General features: G+C 38.9%; 1 long non-coding RNA gene across 1 annotated transcript; it reads left to right on the forward strand.

The window, feature by feature from the left end:
• The first annotated feature begins 8,448 nt into the window (after nt 1–8,448).
• Nucleotides 8,449–18,612, forward strand: LOC142180628 (uncharacterized). Its single transcript, XR_012709250.1, has 2 exons — nt 8,449–8,780; nt 17,914–18,612. It is a non-coding gene; the product is annotated as an uncharacterized LOC142180628 (long non-coding RNA).
• Nucleotides 18,613–19,003: the final 391 nt, after the last annotated feature.

The following is a 19,003-nucleotide window of genomic DNA, read 5'->3' on the forward strand; positions in this document are numbered from 1 at the left end:
CAGGGCTTAGTCCCATGCAAAAAGCAGGTAGCAAAGAGTAGAATATTTCTTATCTAGAGATATATTCAGTGTCTGGTGGCCCGATTGATAGTGGTTTTGCTCCGTGTATATATATATATTTGCAAATGCTACTGCTACGTCAAATGTGCCTGCGCTCAAAATAAAATTGTAAGTTTCGTAAGGAGGAGGTTGGTTCGTGCCTTTGTCCACTGGCCTTGCTTTGTTTGAGTTTCCCTGGGTAACACCTGGCTGTTATGGAAATAAAGTTTTCGAAAATATGCAATTATTGATAAAAATAGAGTCATTTTAGAAACATAGCAAAATATCAAGTAGTTTTTAGATGAACTAGTGACTATAACACATTTCAGAGACATTGCAGCTTTCTCATTAGAATTTTCAGGGTCCTCCTCAAAATTATACCCTAGTTTGGTAAATGATCCTTCGGCCGTTTGCGAGTGACGAAACTTGTTGAACCTTCCTCGAAATTTTGAGAACCCTTCTCAAAATTCTGCCCTAGTTTCTTAACTAATTTCTGACTTTTTGGCATGCGATGGCATCGACTGGACTTGCTCCGGAATTTTGAGGGTCCTCCTCAAAATTCTACCCCAGTTTCTGATCTTGGGGGAAATAGAAATTTTATTATGATATGACCGAACCCACAAGGCTGCCTATATATCCCCTCTTAAATAGGAATCAGGTCAAGCGTAGTTCAATTACATCAGATGAAGACATGTAAGTAGTCTAAACATAGTATCTCTTGATTGTGCCTGAATTGATGTGGGAATATGAGTGCTCCTCTTATTAGTACCATGTGAACCATATAAGGACCTTGCCAATTGGGAGAGAATTTTCCTTTGGCTTCATCTTGATGTGGGAATATCTTCTTCAGCACCAACTGTCCTGGTGCAAACTATCTTGGCTTGACCCTTTTGATGAAAGCTTTGGACATTCTGTTCTGGAAATGTTGACCGTGACATACCGAGTTCATCTTTTTTCCATCTATAAGGGCCAATTGCTCATAGCGGCTCCTTATCCATTCTGCATCGCTAAGTTCGGCTTCCTGAGTGATCCTTAAAGAAGGGATCTCCACCTCGATTGGGATGAAAGCTTCGGTACCATAAACCAGCATATAGGGAGTTGCCCCGGTTGATGTGCGAACTATAGTGCGGTATCCCAACAAAGCAAAGGGTAGCTTCTCGTGCCATTGATTGTGATTTTCCACCATCTTCCTTAGTATTTTCTTGATGTTTTTGTTGGCAGCTTCTACGGCTCTATTCATCTGAGGTCTATAGGCTGTGGAATTCTTGTGCTTGATTTTAAAAGTCTCACACATAGCTTTCATCAGATCACTGTTGAGATTGGCGGCATTATCAGTAACAATGAACTCGGAAACTCTAAATCGGCAAACAATACGATCTTTGACAAAGTCTACGATGACTTTATTGCTTACGGCTTTGTAAGATACAGCCTCTACCCATTTTGTGAAGTAATCAATGGCTACTAGAATGAAGTTGTGCCTGTTTGAAGCAGTGGGCTCAATCAGACTGATGATATCCATTCCCCAAGCGGCCAATGGCCAAAATGAGCTTGTTGCATTGAGCTCATTTGGAGGCAATTTTATCATATCGGCATGCACTTGACATTGGTAGCATTTGTGGACATACTAGACGCAATCTGTCTCCATAGTCATCCAAAAGTAACCGGCCCTAAGTATCTTCTTGGCCAAGACAAAACCATTCATATGCGGGCCGCAGGTCCCAGTATGTATCTCCTCAAGTAGCTTAGAAGCCTCTTTTGCGTCAACACATCTTAGCAATCCCAAATTAGGAGTTCTTCTATACAAGTTTCCTCCGCTGTGGAAAAAGTAATTGGACAATCTCCAAAGTGTGCGTTTCTCAGTGTGGTTTGCATGCTCCGGATATTCTCCTTTTGCCAAATACTCTTTGATGTCATGGAACCAAGGTTTTCCATCTATTTCTTCTTCAATGTGGGTAAAATACGCTAGTTGATTATGAATTCTTACTGGGATGGGATCAATGAAATTCTTTTCCGGCTGTTGTATCATAGAATACAAGGTGGCTAATACATCAGCAAACTCATTCTGAATTCTGGGCACATGTCGAAACTCTATCTTTGTGAACCTCTTTCTCAATTCTTGTACATGGTGTAAATATGGCAATATCTTGGAATTCTTGGTGGCCCACTCTCCTTGTACCTGCTGCACAAGCAGATCTGAATCACCTATTACCAGCAGCTCCTGAATATTCATGTCAATTGCCATGTTGAGCCCCAGTATGCGAGCTTCATACTCTGCCATGTTGTTGGTGCAGGGAAATCTGAGTTTAGTAGACACCGGATAATGCTGTCCAATTTCCGATACCAAAACCACTCCAATACCCACTCCTTTGAAATTTGCCGCTCTATCGAAGAACATCCTTCAACCGTCGTATGCTTCAGTAATGTCCTTTCCCACAAATGACACATCTTCATCAGGAAAATACATTTTTAGGGGTTCGTATTCTCCTCCCATAGGATTTTCAGCAAGATGGTCTGCCAATGCTTATCCTTTGACCGCCTTTTGAGTCACATAGACGATGTCGAACTCACTTAACAGTATCTGCCATTTGGCTAGCTTCCCTGTTGGCATGGGCTTCTGAAAGATCTACTTTAGAGGGTCCATCCTGGATATGAGGTATGTGGTAAAGACACATAAGTAATGCCTCAACTTCGGTGCCGTCCATGTAAAAGCACAACAAGGGCGTTCTAGCAGAGAGTATCGTGCTTCATAAGGTGTGAATTTATTACTTAGGTAGTATATGTCTTGCTCCTTTCTCCTTGTCTCATCATGTTATCCCATAACACATCTAAAGGCTCCATCCAACACAGATAGATAGAGTAGCAAAGGTCGTACTAGCTCCGGCGGGACAAGGACCGTTGGTGTGGACAGGTACTCCTTGATTTTGTCGAAAACTTTCTAACAATCCTGGTTCTAGCTTGTCTCGACATCTTTTCTCAACATCTTGAAGATGGGTTCACATATGACTTTGGACTGTGCTATGAAGCGACTGATATAGTTGAGACGTCCTAGGAAGCTCATCACGTCCTTTTTGCTCCTAGGCGATGGTAACTCCTGACTAGATTTAACATTAGATGGGTCCAGCTCGATCCCTCGACGACTGACAATGAATCCTAGTAACTTTCCCGCGGGAACTCCGAATGCACACTTTGCGGGGTTTAGTTTCAAGTTGTACCTTCTTAACCTGTCAAAGAACTTTCTCATATCTGCTATGTGATCCTCGGCCCTCTTGGATTTGATAATGGCATCGTCCACATACACCTCTATTCCTTTGTGTATCATATCATGGAAGATGGTTGTTATGGCCCTCATGTAAGTAACCCCATCATTCTTTAGACAAAAAGGCATTATTTTGTAACAGTATACCCCCATGGTATAATAAAAGCTATTTTTTCTGCGTCTTCTTCATCCATCCAAATCTGATGATAACCCGCGAAACAATCTACAAAGGATTGGAGTTCATGCTTGGTGCAATTGTCGGTCAGGATGTGTATATTTGGCAGTGGAAAGTGATCCTTGGGACTTGCTCTGTTTAAGTTTTGATAGGCAACACATACTCTAACTTTCCATCTTTCTTCAAAACTGGCACAATGTTGGCTAACCAGGTTGGGTACTCAACCACCCTGAGGACCTTGGCATTGATATACTTAGTAACTTCCTCCTTGATTTTCAGGCTCATATCTGGTTTTAATTTTCTGAGTTTCTGCTTTACTGGCGGACACATGGGATTAGTAGGCAACTTATGGGCCACTATGGATGTGCTCAAACCGGTCATGTCATCATATGACCATGCAAAAATGTCCTCATACTCTTTTAAGAAATGAATGTACTCCTCTTTCTCTGTCGGTGATAAGTGAATGCTGATGCGCGTCTCCTTGTCAGTCTCGGTGTCCCCCAAATTTACTGCTTCGGTTTCGTCCAGGTTGGACTTAGGCTTACTCTCAAAGCTTTCAACCTCCTTGACAATTTCCTCAGGTATCTCATCTTCTTCATCTGAATCACTATCCTCATGTTGCGTTGCCTCATTACATGTCACAGTTACCGGTTCATCAGGAAAAGTAATAATAATGCTGTAGAAAGAAAAATATAGAAGATAATAATAAATAATAAAGAGCAATGCATTTTATTAAGACTTAAAACATCCAAACAACTACGGCTCGATGAATCGAGCATTTATTTTGAAACAAGTGAGTCTTTAAAACAAAATTACTGAAATTCTTAGATGCCTAGAATGGCTATAGAAATAAAATCTGCCAAGCTACCCAGGGACTCGGCGAGCCCGGGATGGTGTGGCAGTCTAGTTCCTGATAACATCTCACTTCTCCACAGTCTGAATAGTGAGGACTTCTTCCTCCTCCTCCTCAATTATTGCACTGTAGTCCATGTCTTCATCCTCCAGGAATAGATTCCTCAGCCCAACTAATGCTTCTTCTTCTGCAGTTCCCCATATTGTATCAGCTTGGTGAAAAGTTTTACCCAGATGTGGCACTATTTGCTCGAGAGGGTAATAAAGTCCACGCCATGAAGGCGACCAATCATCATACTCCTGCCATGTATACTAGTATCCGATCCTGAAGGTAGTACCATGACGTTTTAGCTGTATTGGTTTGGTAATACCCTGGAGATTTTTCCCAAGCTCTGTGCCTGGTTTATACCCAGACCATGCCAGTATGCTTTCTATTTTGCTACTCTACCATTTGTCTTTCTAAACGGCATTGACACACTCGATGTGATGATAGGTATCCCCTTTTAACCTTCATCTGTTCCCGATAACCGGGATAATTTGACTGGTGTAAATGGGGTTACTCCTATCTCCGTGAATGATCACCTCCTGATGGTTCCATTCGAATTTCACGGCTTGATGTAGTGTGGAAGCCACAGCCGCAACCGCATGTATCCATGGTCGGCCCAACAAAATATTGTACGATGCTGATATGTCGAGCACCTGAAATTCAACGTCGAACCAAGTTGGCACCATCTATAGACAAAGATTAATTTCCCCAATCGTGGACCTTTTAGACCCATCAAAGGCTTTCACGTTCATGCTTCCTACCCATATTTCATGGAAACCTTTGCCCAGTCTTTTCAGAGTATCCAACGAACAAATATTGAGGCTTGAACCTCCATCAATCAAGACCCTGACAATGAATTTGTCTTCAAATTGCATTGTGATATGCAATGCTCGGTTGTGATTCAACCCTTCAGGTGGTAGCTCATCCTCGTGAAAAATTATTTTATGACTTTCCAGCACCCGCCCTACCATATTGGCCATCTCTCTGCAAGTGATATTGTTGGGCACGTAAGCTTCACTCAACACCTTCATCAAAGCATTCTTGTGTGCCTCTGAATTTTGCAACAGTGATAGTATGAATATCTGAGCTGGGTTTTGGTTCAAATGATCAATGACAAAATATTCCCTTGCTTGCACTTTCCTCCAAAGGTCATCTGGCCCTGTTTCAAAATGATAGGTTGCTTGGTAGTGTTATCCTTATTTGGTCCTCCCAAGTGTTAGGTGTATAGATTCTCCCGGTCCCAGTCATTCCTTGCGCATCATCAGATTCCTCCATCTTTACCTTTCCTTTTTGCTATCTTCAGCAACGTAATCCCAGGGTATTGCTTTTGAGTCGAAAGGAGGTGTGGTTGATACTGTCACCATGAAATGTGTGGCCACTTCCACTTCAAATGGAACAAGGGTGGCTGCAGGTAGAGCTACCTCTACCCCAAATGGAACTGATGCAGCTACCTCAACCTTGATTGGTGACTGAGTCTGTACTACAATAGGAGTAAGTGTGACTACGGGTTTAAAGTCATCGCCTTCTCTAATAAGCCCGATTGACCCGTCAGGATCTCATTCTTCATTCATCTCTATCACATGTATCCCACTACCCCTATGGTCCGAGAGAGGGTTGTTGCGGATATTAGGTGCAACTTCTTTCGCTTGTATGACCTTGTTGTCAATCAGTGTTTGGATTTTGTCTTACAATGTTCGGCACTCGTCAATGGTGTGCCCCTTCATACCAAAATGGTATGCACAAGTTTTGTTTGGGTTGACCCATTGGGACATGTTTTCTACTTCCACAGCGGGAATGGGAGTGACATAACCGACAACTTTCAACCTTTCATATAGCTGGTCGATGGATTCAACAATAGCGGTGTATTGTCTAGGCGGTTTACGGTCAAAATTAGGTCGTGGCCTTGGATAATTTTGGCGAGTTGGAGGTGACTAGAAATAAGATGGTTGGGAATTATAGGTATGATGAATGGTTGCCGGTTGGAAATATCTGGGAGATGAGGGTTTATATGTAGGTGGTGGTGCTTGGTATGTGGGTGGAGGTGTTTGATATGTGGGTAAAGGTGTTTGACATGTAAGTGGAGATTTCGGGCCTTGAGCCACCATTACTGCCCCAACGTCTTTCTTCTTTGATATGCCGCCTGATTGTAATGCCTTATTTGTGGCCTGTAATGCCTCAAAGTTCGTTATCATCCCGCTTTTGATACCTTCTTCGATCCTTTTCCCAAGTTTGATAATATCAGAGAATTTATGATTTTCAATAACTGTGAGCATGTGATTTTTTCCCTATATGAAATACTCCTATAAAATCAAAGAAAATAGATTTTTTCCAATTATTTGCCATTTTATAGGATTTTATTAATTGTTTGCATTTTTGTGCACGTTAAATTTTGTTAAAATCATAAACAAAAATAAAAAATACCATGCATTGCATTTAGATTTTGTTTTTTTATATTTTTCGGATTAATTAGTTAATTATTTATTTTATCGAAAATGAAAATCACAAAAATGGCTCATTTTTCAATTTTTGCTTTTAATTTGTAGATTAGTGATTTTTCACTTTTAATTAGGATGAAGTAATTATTATAAATATTATAATTAGATAATTATCTTAATTTTAGAATTTAGATTAATTTAGGATTTTTATTAATTAAAGAAAAGAAAAGAAAAAGGACTAAAAAGAAAAGAAAAGAAAAGAAGGCTAGTTTTAAAGTTTTATTGGGCCAGTTTGCACCCGAAATTTTCCCCAACCCAAGCCCAAATAATTGACTTACCCGGTCCAGCCCCAATCTAAAGCTAAACGACCCCGTTTTTGATCCCTTGAATCCCAGCCGTTGATCTCGTGTGATCCAACGGCTGGGAACTAGTCTCTCACCAAATCTTAACTGCCCTAAAATTCTCCGCCGCTAACCACCACGGGAAATCGCCTCATGGCGGTTCCGGTGCTCCAAATACCCCTAAATTAGCACCCCACAATCTCCTATCCCTCCACTTTCCGAGTCCACAAACCGTTTTTCAAAAATCCCTTCCCAAATCCTCAAATCTTAGATCTAACAATCAGATTCTAAACCTTAGTTCATCCAAATCAACCCAAATTCACCATACACACTCCCCAGCCTCCCCCTCTATACCAATCTACTAACCTTTCCCCCAAAAAAACCCACCCAATTCCGTTAATTCCAGATCTCGAAATTCGAAACCCCAACCTACCCACTTTGCCAATTTTTCTTCTAGTTCCTTGAGTTTCAAGGTACGAGTTGAGCCCAAAAATTACATTAACTAATCGTTCTCAACAAGAACGATTGCTTAATATAATTTTGGACCCACCTCGAAGCACGAATTAGAGTCTAGCCAACAAGGTCAATTCTTCCTTCCTGAGTCTCATTAGGTATTTCTTTTCCCTTGTTTTCTTGTCCTATTTTTTTTATGTTTTGATCTACTGGTTAAAAACAAAAGAAAATGAAAAAATGTGTTGATTAGGTTTTGTTTAGGCATCTCTGTTTTTCTTTTTATTTTTTGATTAATTAATCATTAACATGAATTGAATTTTAGGATCCTTAAATTGTTTTCCCTTTCCTACTTTTGTTTTCTTGTTCTTTTTGTTTTTCGTTTTTGTGTTTATTTGCATGCTCTAGGTTATTTAGATTATTGTTGATAGTTTAATTCAAATGCTTCATACTAGTTCATGCTTCGTTGTTCATCTCTTAGATTCAATTTGATTTGGTATAACATTTTGTTGCGGTTTGAGTAGAATTAGGTTTCTGGTTGTTTAAAGCAAAAGTTCATCATAAAATTAGCTCATTTTAGGTTTTTAAGTGTCCAAAAATTTAAAGTTCAATCATTGTCAAGTTTTGGTGTTTAATTTACATTAGCATGCCCATTTGTGTTTACACTGATTTAAAAATCAGTAGCAACTTATAGGGACCTAATTGAACTAAAAGATACTTAGGACAATTTTTAGAAAATATCTAGGAAGAGAAAGTTTCTAGAAATGGTACAGCTGTCCTAGCTGTTACAAAAGATGCTGAAACAGGATAAGGAGGATAGCTGTATTTTACTAATTTCAGACTATAGGATAAGGAGTATTCCCAAAATATACCCTCCCTAAGTAGCCTATGTAGGCTATTTTATTCTGAAAAGGACACAGAATCAGATTTTTAGAACCCTAAAAAGTATTTTAAAAGTTTCAGCTACTTTTTCATTGAGAAGGGGTTTCATTTCTTTTTCTAAGTTCCACATAAATCAGAATAAATTTTCTTTTAAAGATTCTGGGCTTTTGGGTTGCAAGAGGGTTTGAATTTGAAGCTGTGATACTGCTGGTTATTGGCTACTGTTCCATTGACTGCTTGTCTCGGTTTTCTTTGCTGTTTTCTCTGAAGATTCACAGCTTTGTTTCTATTCTTTGTAACCAAGGTATACTTTGATCCTTGAATCATGAATGAAAGCTTGTTTTGAAGAGTGTACTGCTGCCATGGAGTTTCAGAGTTCATGTTTACATTTTGTTTCTGTCTGATGTTTTCTTTTAATTCATTCGATTACTGTTTTTTTTTTGCCTTCTTCTTATTAGCTTCTGTTAGCTACATTAAAGTTTTTTTGTGTGGTTTCATGAAATAACTAGGATGTTTAGTATTGAAGGTTTGAATAGCACCTCTTGCATATGCTATGTTTTAGGCTAAGTAGTCTAGTTTAAAAGAAAATGTTAACTTTCACTCTTTTGTACTGCTCATATGATTCTGTCTAGTGTTTTAAATTTAATGTTTGGTAATATATGAGATTTTCATGTTTAAGTATTTGGATAAGTACTGAGTATGGTCAAAATAGACCATGATTGATGCTTGAGAACATTTGGTTAAAGTATTTTAGTATTACTACAGTGTGTAAAATAATTGTATGTTCCTGTTGCTTCATGAATAACTATTGCAGTGTTTTAGCATTTCCATAGTGTTCAAAAGAATTATGCATATTAAAAAATGCAGTGTTCGGCTGTTAAGTATGTTCAGTTTTTTACTAGTGCCAATTCCAGCATTTTAAAGTGACTATTTACTTAGGTTTTCTTTTTTTTTTTTAAAAGAAAAGAAAAATAATTTAGGAACGATTTAAAGATTCTGTTTTTTAGCTATTACTAAATGTATGATAAATAGTTTAGTTAGGCACTTCATCTATAATTTGTGCAAACATGACTATACATGAACTGTGATGAGTTAAGTTATAGCAGGCTTTGGGTGTTTGAGGTGTTGACTTCTTTGGGCCTGGCGATGGCCCAAACAAGGCTGCTAGGCAGAAAGCAGGTTTTCCATTGTTTCCATCTTTCTTTCTTTTTTTGATCTGCTAGGCAATCGCCTAGGGCTAATTTTTATAACTAATAAAATCATAAATAAAATACATTGTCAGGGGGTCTAACATAATGAAATAGATAAACTTTGACGGTTACATGAAACCTATTATCAATATTGAGTTTGAAAGTCAACATTGATATTACATTAGATCTAGCATTAGCCAAGTGTTTAAAATGTAGTCGTGCATAGTGAGCGTCCCATGATAGGGTGTATTTTGACTTTGTTAAATTTATGGAAAATATATCCAAAGTCCAGTATTCAGTCCAGATTTTCTTTAACTGCATCTTGTACCTGTCGCTGCACTTGCAATAATAGCGTAACTCATTGTGTATTTGTGTGAACCTTTGATTGCCATAAAAGTGTATGTCTTGTTCCATTATTGACTGCATATTACCCCATTGTGTCTCAAATTCTTCCTGCATCGAAGGTTGCCATGTTGATTCCCTCTTGAAGAACTGTTCATCTGTTTGAATAGCATTGTTGCTCCATCCAAGCCTTTTTGCTATTAAAGAAAGCATATTACAGATGATTTTTGCGTAGGCGTGCGTTAGCTTGAGATGCTCATAATGATTCCTTACTGTGTAAAATTTCCAGCACCTCGAAAATGCAATAAGTTTTCCTTTTTTTAGTCTTCCATGGGTAATTGTAATGGCCCATGCTTTGTCCAAAAATTTAGGTGTGTAGAAAACACTACCCAATGTTCCTTTATTTAAAGTCCCAAATCTCATGAATCCTTTGTGGCCCCATGTTCTTGGCATGTGCAACCATGCTTCTAAGCTTTTTACACCTATCGAGTACTTATCCTCTGTCCCCTCCCTTTGTTTAACACACTTTCAGTCGAGAGAGTGCATTGGATTTATGTAGGTTGTTGCGTTTGAAAAGTTCTTTATGATGAACTTTAATAAAGCTTCATTATTTCCAGACACAACCTGTTGCCAGAACCATGCGATGCACTTTGTATCCTTATATTGTATTCCTAAAGACTGGTTCCCTGCATATGCATTTTGTTTCCTGTTGTATATTGAAGATATACACCTACTGGTCACTTCTGCAACATTATGGATGTTGGGTACATCAGTGATTCTGCTACATTTGACCTCGATGTCATGTGTCCATCCTTTGTGTGTTGTTGAGTTCCCTACACTATTGGATACTTCATGTGCTCGACTATGATGCTGCATTGATGATTTCTTCCTCTTAGCCTTCTGTTTTTCTTTAATGGATTGTCATTTCAAATAATTGATTTTCCTCAAGCTTATGCATGTCACCTTTCCTCCTTCAAGGGATTAAGCACAAAGTACTAATACCACCCATAGAAGTCGTATTAATTGACATGTCTTGAGCACAATATAGATTCCTGCAAAAAAGAACCCAAGGTTAGTAAAATAACATTTGTCGACTTCCTTTCCTCCCCTAGGATTTGAAATCATCCCCTTTGACCTTGTGTTAACCTCTCATTCTACTGCCTCGAAGCCTTTACTCTCAGAAATGGACATTGCATTTTGTCTCCATTAACTAGTCTTCTGCCTTGTGTATCCAGATGATCGAAAGAGTGGCATTCTATGACTCCTTGATCAAGAGCATAGTTTGCCAAATGATCAGCTAGCTTGTTCCCCTCTCTGGAAATATGTGTTATCCTGCCATTGTACAACATTAGCATCTTCCTTATCTCTTTCACTTCCTCCTCAATAACCTATGGTGGTTTCCACTCCCCTGTGATGACCTTCTTGAGCAGCATAGAATTAGTTTCTACCCATATGTTATTCATCTCATTAGTCAAACAATGTTTCAGGGCCTCTAACATTGCCCTTGTTTCTGCTTGAGTGTTTGTCACCTCTTCAATTTCTTTTCCACACGCATAGAGCAGATATCCTTCCTCATTCCTCAAGCAAAAGCCAATTAAACTCCTACCTGGATTACCTCTCGAGGCCCCATCAATGTTAATTTTTGTCCAACCTGTCATAGGGAGTTCCTATAAAACCTTGTAGAACTTCAGTTTGAGAGTGTAGTTCTCCATCATTCTAAGTATATCAGGCCATGTGAATGGTACTCGATCAATGCCTGGCTTCCTTAGTTTAATAAGAGATTGAATAGTATTGCAGACTTGGTATACCACTCGATTGGTTGACACTACCTCACCATGCTTATTGTTGTTCCTCCTTTTCCATAGTTCCCACACAATTATACCTGGCAGTGCTTGGAATATTGGTTTGAGTCTCGGAATTACCTTTGTTGTCCAGCATTTCACAATAGCCTGATGCAGGTTTAAGCCCTCAAGAGATAATCTAACATGAGAATAGAAGTAAGACCAAACCTTTAAGGCCGTGAGTGATCGATAGAAAGCATGGCTTAAAGTCTCTTCGTTTGGCATTACACAACACCAACATTTAGATGGCATGTAGTATCCCATCTTTCTAATTACATCATCAAGTGGTAGCTTACCTTTCTACAGTTTTCACATAAAAAATGAGATCTTAAAAGGCAATCCTTTAACCCACATGTTGTCGTATGTAATAGCTGGATCTTTCCTTCTCCTCAAATATTCCCAAGCTGACTTAACCGTGAATTGACCTCTTGTTTCCAAACACCAAATAGGTTTGTCCAGTTCATCATTCATCGATAGAGCTTGTATGGTGTGCATAATGTGCATAGCTAAGTCACCTGGCAATATTTCTCTAATTTTATGTTCATCCCACTGCCCTTCCACAACAACATCATTCACATTATGGATTGTTTTATCAACTATAAACTCCGGGGGTATTACAAAGTAAAGGGCCCCCAAGCCTGTCCAATTGTCAAACCAAAATAGGGAAGATCCCATTTTTAGTTTCCAGAAAATCAGATGTTCAGTAGAGTCTCTGCATTCCAACATTTTTCTCCAAATGTGTGATCCACCTCTCCAAGGCACAACAGTTGCATGCATATTCTTCAAATATTTTTGACTCATAAAAGAGCTCCATAAAGATGGCTTAGTCCTGAAGTTCCACCATAGCTTGCAAAAGAGAGCATTTGACATATCATTTAAGGATCGAAATCCCACTCCTCCTTCATGTTTAGGTAAGCATAAAGTATCCCAAGATACCCAATGTCTAGCTCTACCATCAATAGAATTGCTCCAGTAGAATCTCGCAAACAAATTATGCAGTTTGTTTAAAACATAGGCCGGTGGATTTACTGCAGAAAGTAGATGAATTGGCATGGTTTGCAACACACTGCTGATTAGTACTGCCCTTCCTCCGATAGATAATAGTTTCCCTTTCCACGCTTGAAGTTTATCCAGCACTTTTGATATCAAATCTTCATAATACTCCATTTTTCTCTTTTTGTAAAAAATAGGACAACCCAAATAGATGAATGGGAAATCCTTTCTCTGTATACTAGTTATTCCTTCAATCTTCCTACCAACTTCATCGCTTGTAGAATGGTGAACATAAACTACAGATTTTGCCTTGTTGATTAGTTGTCCAGATGCTGCTTTGTAAGCATTTAGAACTTCCATAATCAATCTTAAAGAAGTATCATCTGATGATGAGAAAATGATTGCATCATCTGCATAAGCAAGATGGTTGATCTTAGGGCTCCACTTCGACATTTCAAATCCACAAAAGTATAGATTATGATGTAAAACATTTAGACCCCTTGACATTGCCTCTGCAGCCAGTATAAACAGTGTAGGTGACAGAGGGTCACCCTGCTTCACCCCTCTGGTTGACTTGAAAAAACCATGTGGTTGGCCATTAACTAGAACTGAATACCAATTGTTTGATACAATCCCAAAAATCAATCCAATAAACCATTTAGAGAATCCCATTTTCCTCAAGATCTTTGTTAGAAAAATCCAGGAGAGTCGATCATATGCCTTCATCATGTCCAATTTTAGAACTATATTAGGGCCTGCCTTTGTCCTCAATCTAATGTCAGTGATTATTTCTTGAGTGAGTAATACATTCTCAGCAATACTTCTACCTTTTACAAACCCTGATTGCTCATCAGATATAATATTAGGAATTATATCCACTATCCTCTCATGAATAACCCTCGATATGATTTTGTTAGAGAAATTACTCAAGCTAATTGGCCTTAAATCCGAGAAGTTCTGGACATCCTTCTTCTTAGGTAGTAGGATCAAATTTGTATGAGTCACAAATTTGGGTAGATCCTTCCCACAAAAAAAATCCTGCACCATGTCTACTATGTCTCCCCCAATGATTTTCCAACAAGCATGAAAGAAATTACCATTGAATCCATCAGGTCCCCATGCACTGTCCCCGTTCAAACCAAATACAACCTTTTTCACTTCCTCAATTGTTGGTTTCATTGTAAGATCACAGTTTTGCACTTCATTTAACATTACTGGGACATGATCCAATATCCTAAAGTCAGTAGGAATTGTGGATTCATGAAACTGCTGCTAGAAGAAAAGAACAGCTTCATCTGCAATAGCTGATGGATCTTCCAACCAATTCCCATTGATGTATTGTATTCTTTTCAGCGGTAGCTTCCTTCTTTTGCCATTAACATGAGCATGAAACAATTTAGTATTTCTATCTCCATCTTTGAACCAAGCCATACCTGCTTTTTGTTTTCAAAATTCTTCTTCCAAATCCCACACTCGAATAAAATCTGCCAGCACCCTTTGGAGCCTTTCACGATTTTGTATAGTTGGATTCAGTTCAAATTGTATCTCATGTACCTTCACCACTTCCTCCAAGCTAGATATCCTTTGAAATATATCACCAAACATGGACTTGCTCCATGTAGAAAGAGCTTTCTTCAGTTCTTCATCTTGTGGTTAAAAAGTATGAAAGGACTTGCATGGAAGTCTGTCTGCCAATGCTCCTTAACTACATCTAAGAATGTCTCATGTTTGATCCAGAAATTTAAGAATCTAAATGCTTTTTTTATCTGACCAGTACTAGGATTATATGTGAGATGCATTGGGCTATGGTCTGAGCCAATCTTAGATATGTGATTTATCTCCAAGACTGGCCAAAGTTGTTGAAGCTCCATGTTGCCTAAACATCTGTCTAGCCTTTTGAATATGCAATCTTCCTCAGCTCTCCCATTCCACCATGTGAATATGCTTCCTTTGAAGCCAAGATCAAAAAGGTTGCATGTGGTTATACAATGTCTAAAATCATCAATCTCATTTATATGAACTGGGAGGCCCCCAAATTTCTCTTCTTCATCCCATATCACATTAAAATCTCCACCCATAAGCCAGGGTAAAACCATATCAGTAGCCAAGGAATACAAAGTGTCCCACAACTCAATTCTTTCTCTTGCATCACATTTAGCATAGACCATGGTAATAATGAACTCTGTATGGTCATCAGTGTTGGTCATCTTTAAAGTAATTTGCTGCTCCATGTTAAAAATAATGTCAAAATCATATTTTTGATCTATGAAGATCCATACTTTGTTTGAAACATTCACAACCACCTGCTCAAAACCCAGCCTTCTTCTATATTGCTCAACTGTTCTAGTCTGTTGCATTGGTTCCATCAAAGCAATAAAATCGAATTGATGCTGTCTATCCAATGTTATTACCCTTTCAAATGCTTGCATTGTGTTAACTGACCTTATATTCCAAATTAGAGCATTCATCATCAATTGATTGATTTGGATAGAGTTCTCCTTGTTTGGACTCCTGGAATATGCACCCCAGTATTCTCTCTTGGTTGTTTTTCTTCCCTCTTCCTGCTGATTTACCTTTCTCCATCTTTCTAGGTGAGATATCATCTTGTCTAGCAACATTTATGAAGTTCTGTGTATTATATTCTGCATCTGTATCTCTTCCTTTTGCCCTTTGTGTCTGGTCCTCTTCTTCATAATTTTCTTGATTGATTAACTGATTCCTGGTAGTTTTAGGAACCACACTCTTAGCACTGGTTTTCATCGTGACCATTTCCTTTGTAGTTGATGGATTAGGGCATGTTATTGCTTCTTGCATTTGAGTTAAGGTAGCCCCATCACCTACATTAGTATTGCCTAAGAACTGCTACAATTATAATTCCACTTTCTTCTGAGTTCCTTCCATTTGCTGTTGTCTTGCTTCTTCCTTTTTTTTATTTGGATCTCCTAGATCATCTGTATCCCCTGCTTTAAAGGTTTGGACTGTAGGTTCATGTGTCTCAATAGTGCCAGAGAAATTTGGTTCAGGATTGGATGGTGGTATTGTGATTTTAAGAGGCTGTTCAGTTTGGAAAGGTTGGTCAGCTGTAGTATTAGCATTGTTACTTTCTTCTACTCTTAGTATTTCAATTCTGCTATTTTTTCCATTGACACTTTGTTGTTCCACATCTGGATCTTTGCTTTGTATTTCTTCCACATCCTCATGTCCTTCTAGGAACTCCCCTTCGTCTGATTCCTCTTCACGTTGTTGCTGCCATAGTTTACCTCTCGAAAAATTGACACGATCCTTAAGACTTTCATGCTCAGGAATTATGCTTGTATATAGTGATTGAGAGGGGGTTTCTTGGCATGACTGATTTGTAGTAACCTTAGACATTGGGAAGGTTCTATTTACCCATTGAGAAGTATTCTTCTTACCTATTTCTACACCTGCTTTAGTTTCATCCCTTTCCCCATTAGGATGCCCAACATGAATTCTCTTTGATGATGCCACTTCATTAGACATAGGAGTATAAATTGCTGCATCTGAATCCAAGGGCTTCTGAATAGGTGTGGTCTCCATATCAGCTCCTTCAACAATAACAAATTGATTTCCTACTGTACTTTCATGTTCTGCTTGTAGAGCTGCAAATTTGTTTGTTGTTTGAAGTTGTTTGGCTGTATTAACTTGAGAAAATTGCCTCCTTCCATTACCAATGTTCTGCTGGTTATTATCATTAGCTGTCATGATTTCCTTTGATGAAGTAGCATTATTTTGAGGATTACCAGATCCTAGCAGCTGCTGCCCGTTAGCTTGTTCAACAGGAACAATTTCTTTCCCTGTAACCACACGATTTCCATTCTTCTTCACTCGATTGTCTCTTAATTCCTTCCATTGTTCCCCAGGTGGATTCACATTACCTACAACTCTCTCACTTGATAAGATCATCAATTGTTGATTATGATGCAGTTGAGTCTGCTCCTTGTTATTTTCAGCATTCTGCTTGCTTTGATAAGGTGATAATTCCGGATGAGATATCCAGCATTCAAAATAATCATGGCCTTGTAATCTGCATTCCTTACAATACTTAGGAATCATATCATACTTAATGTTTACCCATTCAGTCCTTGTTACACCTGTTGCCTCATTAACAATGTCCATTCTTACATTTTTAGGATGATCAGCTAATAAATCGACAAGAACTTTTACCCTCGTATATCTAGGTCGAGTCTTATTTATAGTAGCCATATCCAAATGTAAAGATTTCCCAACAGCTGAAGCAAGAGAAAACATACACTCCTTCACAAAGTATGTATGTAACAGACCTGGAAAAGATATCCAAGCCATAGCCATTGGAGTCTCTTCTCCTACCTTAAACTTCACATCATAAATGAGAGGTCGAATTTTGTATTCATTGCCGTTCTTGTCCTTGACTTATTGAGCTCCTTTCGACGTAAAATCAACAAAATCCTTCCACAAGGTCATACGTATAAGGACATATCTGTCTCTCAACAAACCAATACTACATTCTCCCTTTAATCCATATTGAGAGGGAACAATGAGACGAATCTCATTTAAATCTGGCTAGCCATATGCAAACTTTCCCACCACAGCATATTGGAGATCCTCGATCACGTTCATTCTCTCAACTTCTGCCTCCGTAAATCTAACAACTGGTTGTCCATTCAAGATTGCTGCTTGTCGCTCTGGGATAGGATCAACAGGACATTGTTTGACGATTTCCATCTTTCTTTGCCTTTACATTTGGGCTCAATTTTGGGCCCAGTTGGCATCAACATTTTTATTCTGCTCTTAATAATGTAACGGGCCTAATACAGGCCCAATGTCTTTCAAATAACTAAAGACTTCCTTTATATGGCCATACCTATAGTCAATAGCCTTGCATTGAATTTCAAGATTAGTTTTAAAGAAATGAAAACCATAGTGTGCTTCAAATTAAATGCAAGTCTTTAAAAATAAATTGAGGTGTGATAACTGTGATTTCTACATGTTTTATACCCATTCTTACCTGAGCTTTGTGCATTAATTGCCATATATTAGCCCCAAAATGGTTACAAATTACACTTGATTGTAGGTTTGAGCGACAAGATGATAAATATCAGAGATCGACTCAAAAAGGAGTGAAATCTGCCAAGTGTCAAAAGACAACTGAAGTGGGGAACAAGATGACCTGCGCGGACCGCACTGATTTGGTGCGCGGCCGCGCAGGAGAGTTCAGAGACCTTGCAAGTTTGAAGTCAAGCCACGCGGTCCGCAATCAATTCCACGCGGTCCGCACTGAGGGAAGTTCAGAGACCCAGAAAATCAAGGCAAAAGCCCACGCGGCAGCACATCAAATCAGTGCGGTCCGCATGGGTAAAAGTCCAGAGAGTTGAGTTTGGGGCAAAAGTCTACCACGTGGCCGCATCCCATTTTTACGCGGTCCGCGCATCTTAGCCTATGCGGCCGCGTGACATATCTATGCGGTCCGCATCCCTCAGTTCCAGAAGCAAGACTTGAAGACTTATTGCCCTCCGCGGCTGCGTGACATTTGTACGCGGTCCGCGCCAGACCCTCAGGGGTATTTTTGTCCTGTTTTTCCTGTGTAGCATAAATAGAACATTTTACTTTTTAGCAATAGTTTTTTAGATCTATTTTGAGAGCATAGAGCAGCTGAACTCGGGATTTCATGATTTTAGCCTATTTTGGGCAATTTCTTCTAGTATTAACGTGGATTTGAGTAGATTAACATTGTAGTTAATTGTTATGTCAATTTCATCTATTATTTCTTCAATTTTTGTTTCTATTATGGCTAGCTAAACCCATTAGCTAGGGTTGTGGCTCAACCCTAGTGTGGGTAATTAATGGGTGTGATTGTTTAGTGCATGAATGATGTTGGGTATTTGTTATTTGAATTAATCTTATGTTTTCATTAAGATTTGGTGGTTGCAAACACTAAGTCTAGCTTAGTGAGTCTTGACTCTTCTTGAGAAAGAGAGTCTATGACCCCAAGATTAATTCCAACAAGGAATTGGGATGGACCCATGAGAATGGTAGTCCCAATTAACGGGTTAAACCTCGAGAGAGTAATTACCCAACTTGAACCATAAGTTGCTTGGGCAAATTGGCCTACACAATTGGTCTCGAGAGAGTCAATTGGGCAAAATCACTCTCTCTACCGAGAG

This window comes from Nicotiana tabacum, chromosome 5 (assembly GCF_000715075.1).
Source record: "Nicotiana tabacum cultivar K326 chromosome 5, ASM71507v2, whole genome shotgun sequence".
Classification (NCBI taxonomy): domain Eukaryota; kingdom Viridiplantae; phylum Streptophyta; class Magnoliopsida; order Solanales; family Solanaceae; genus Nicotiana; species Nicotiana tabacum.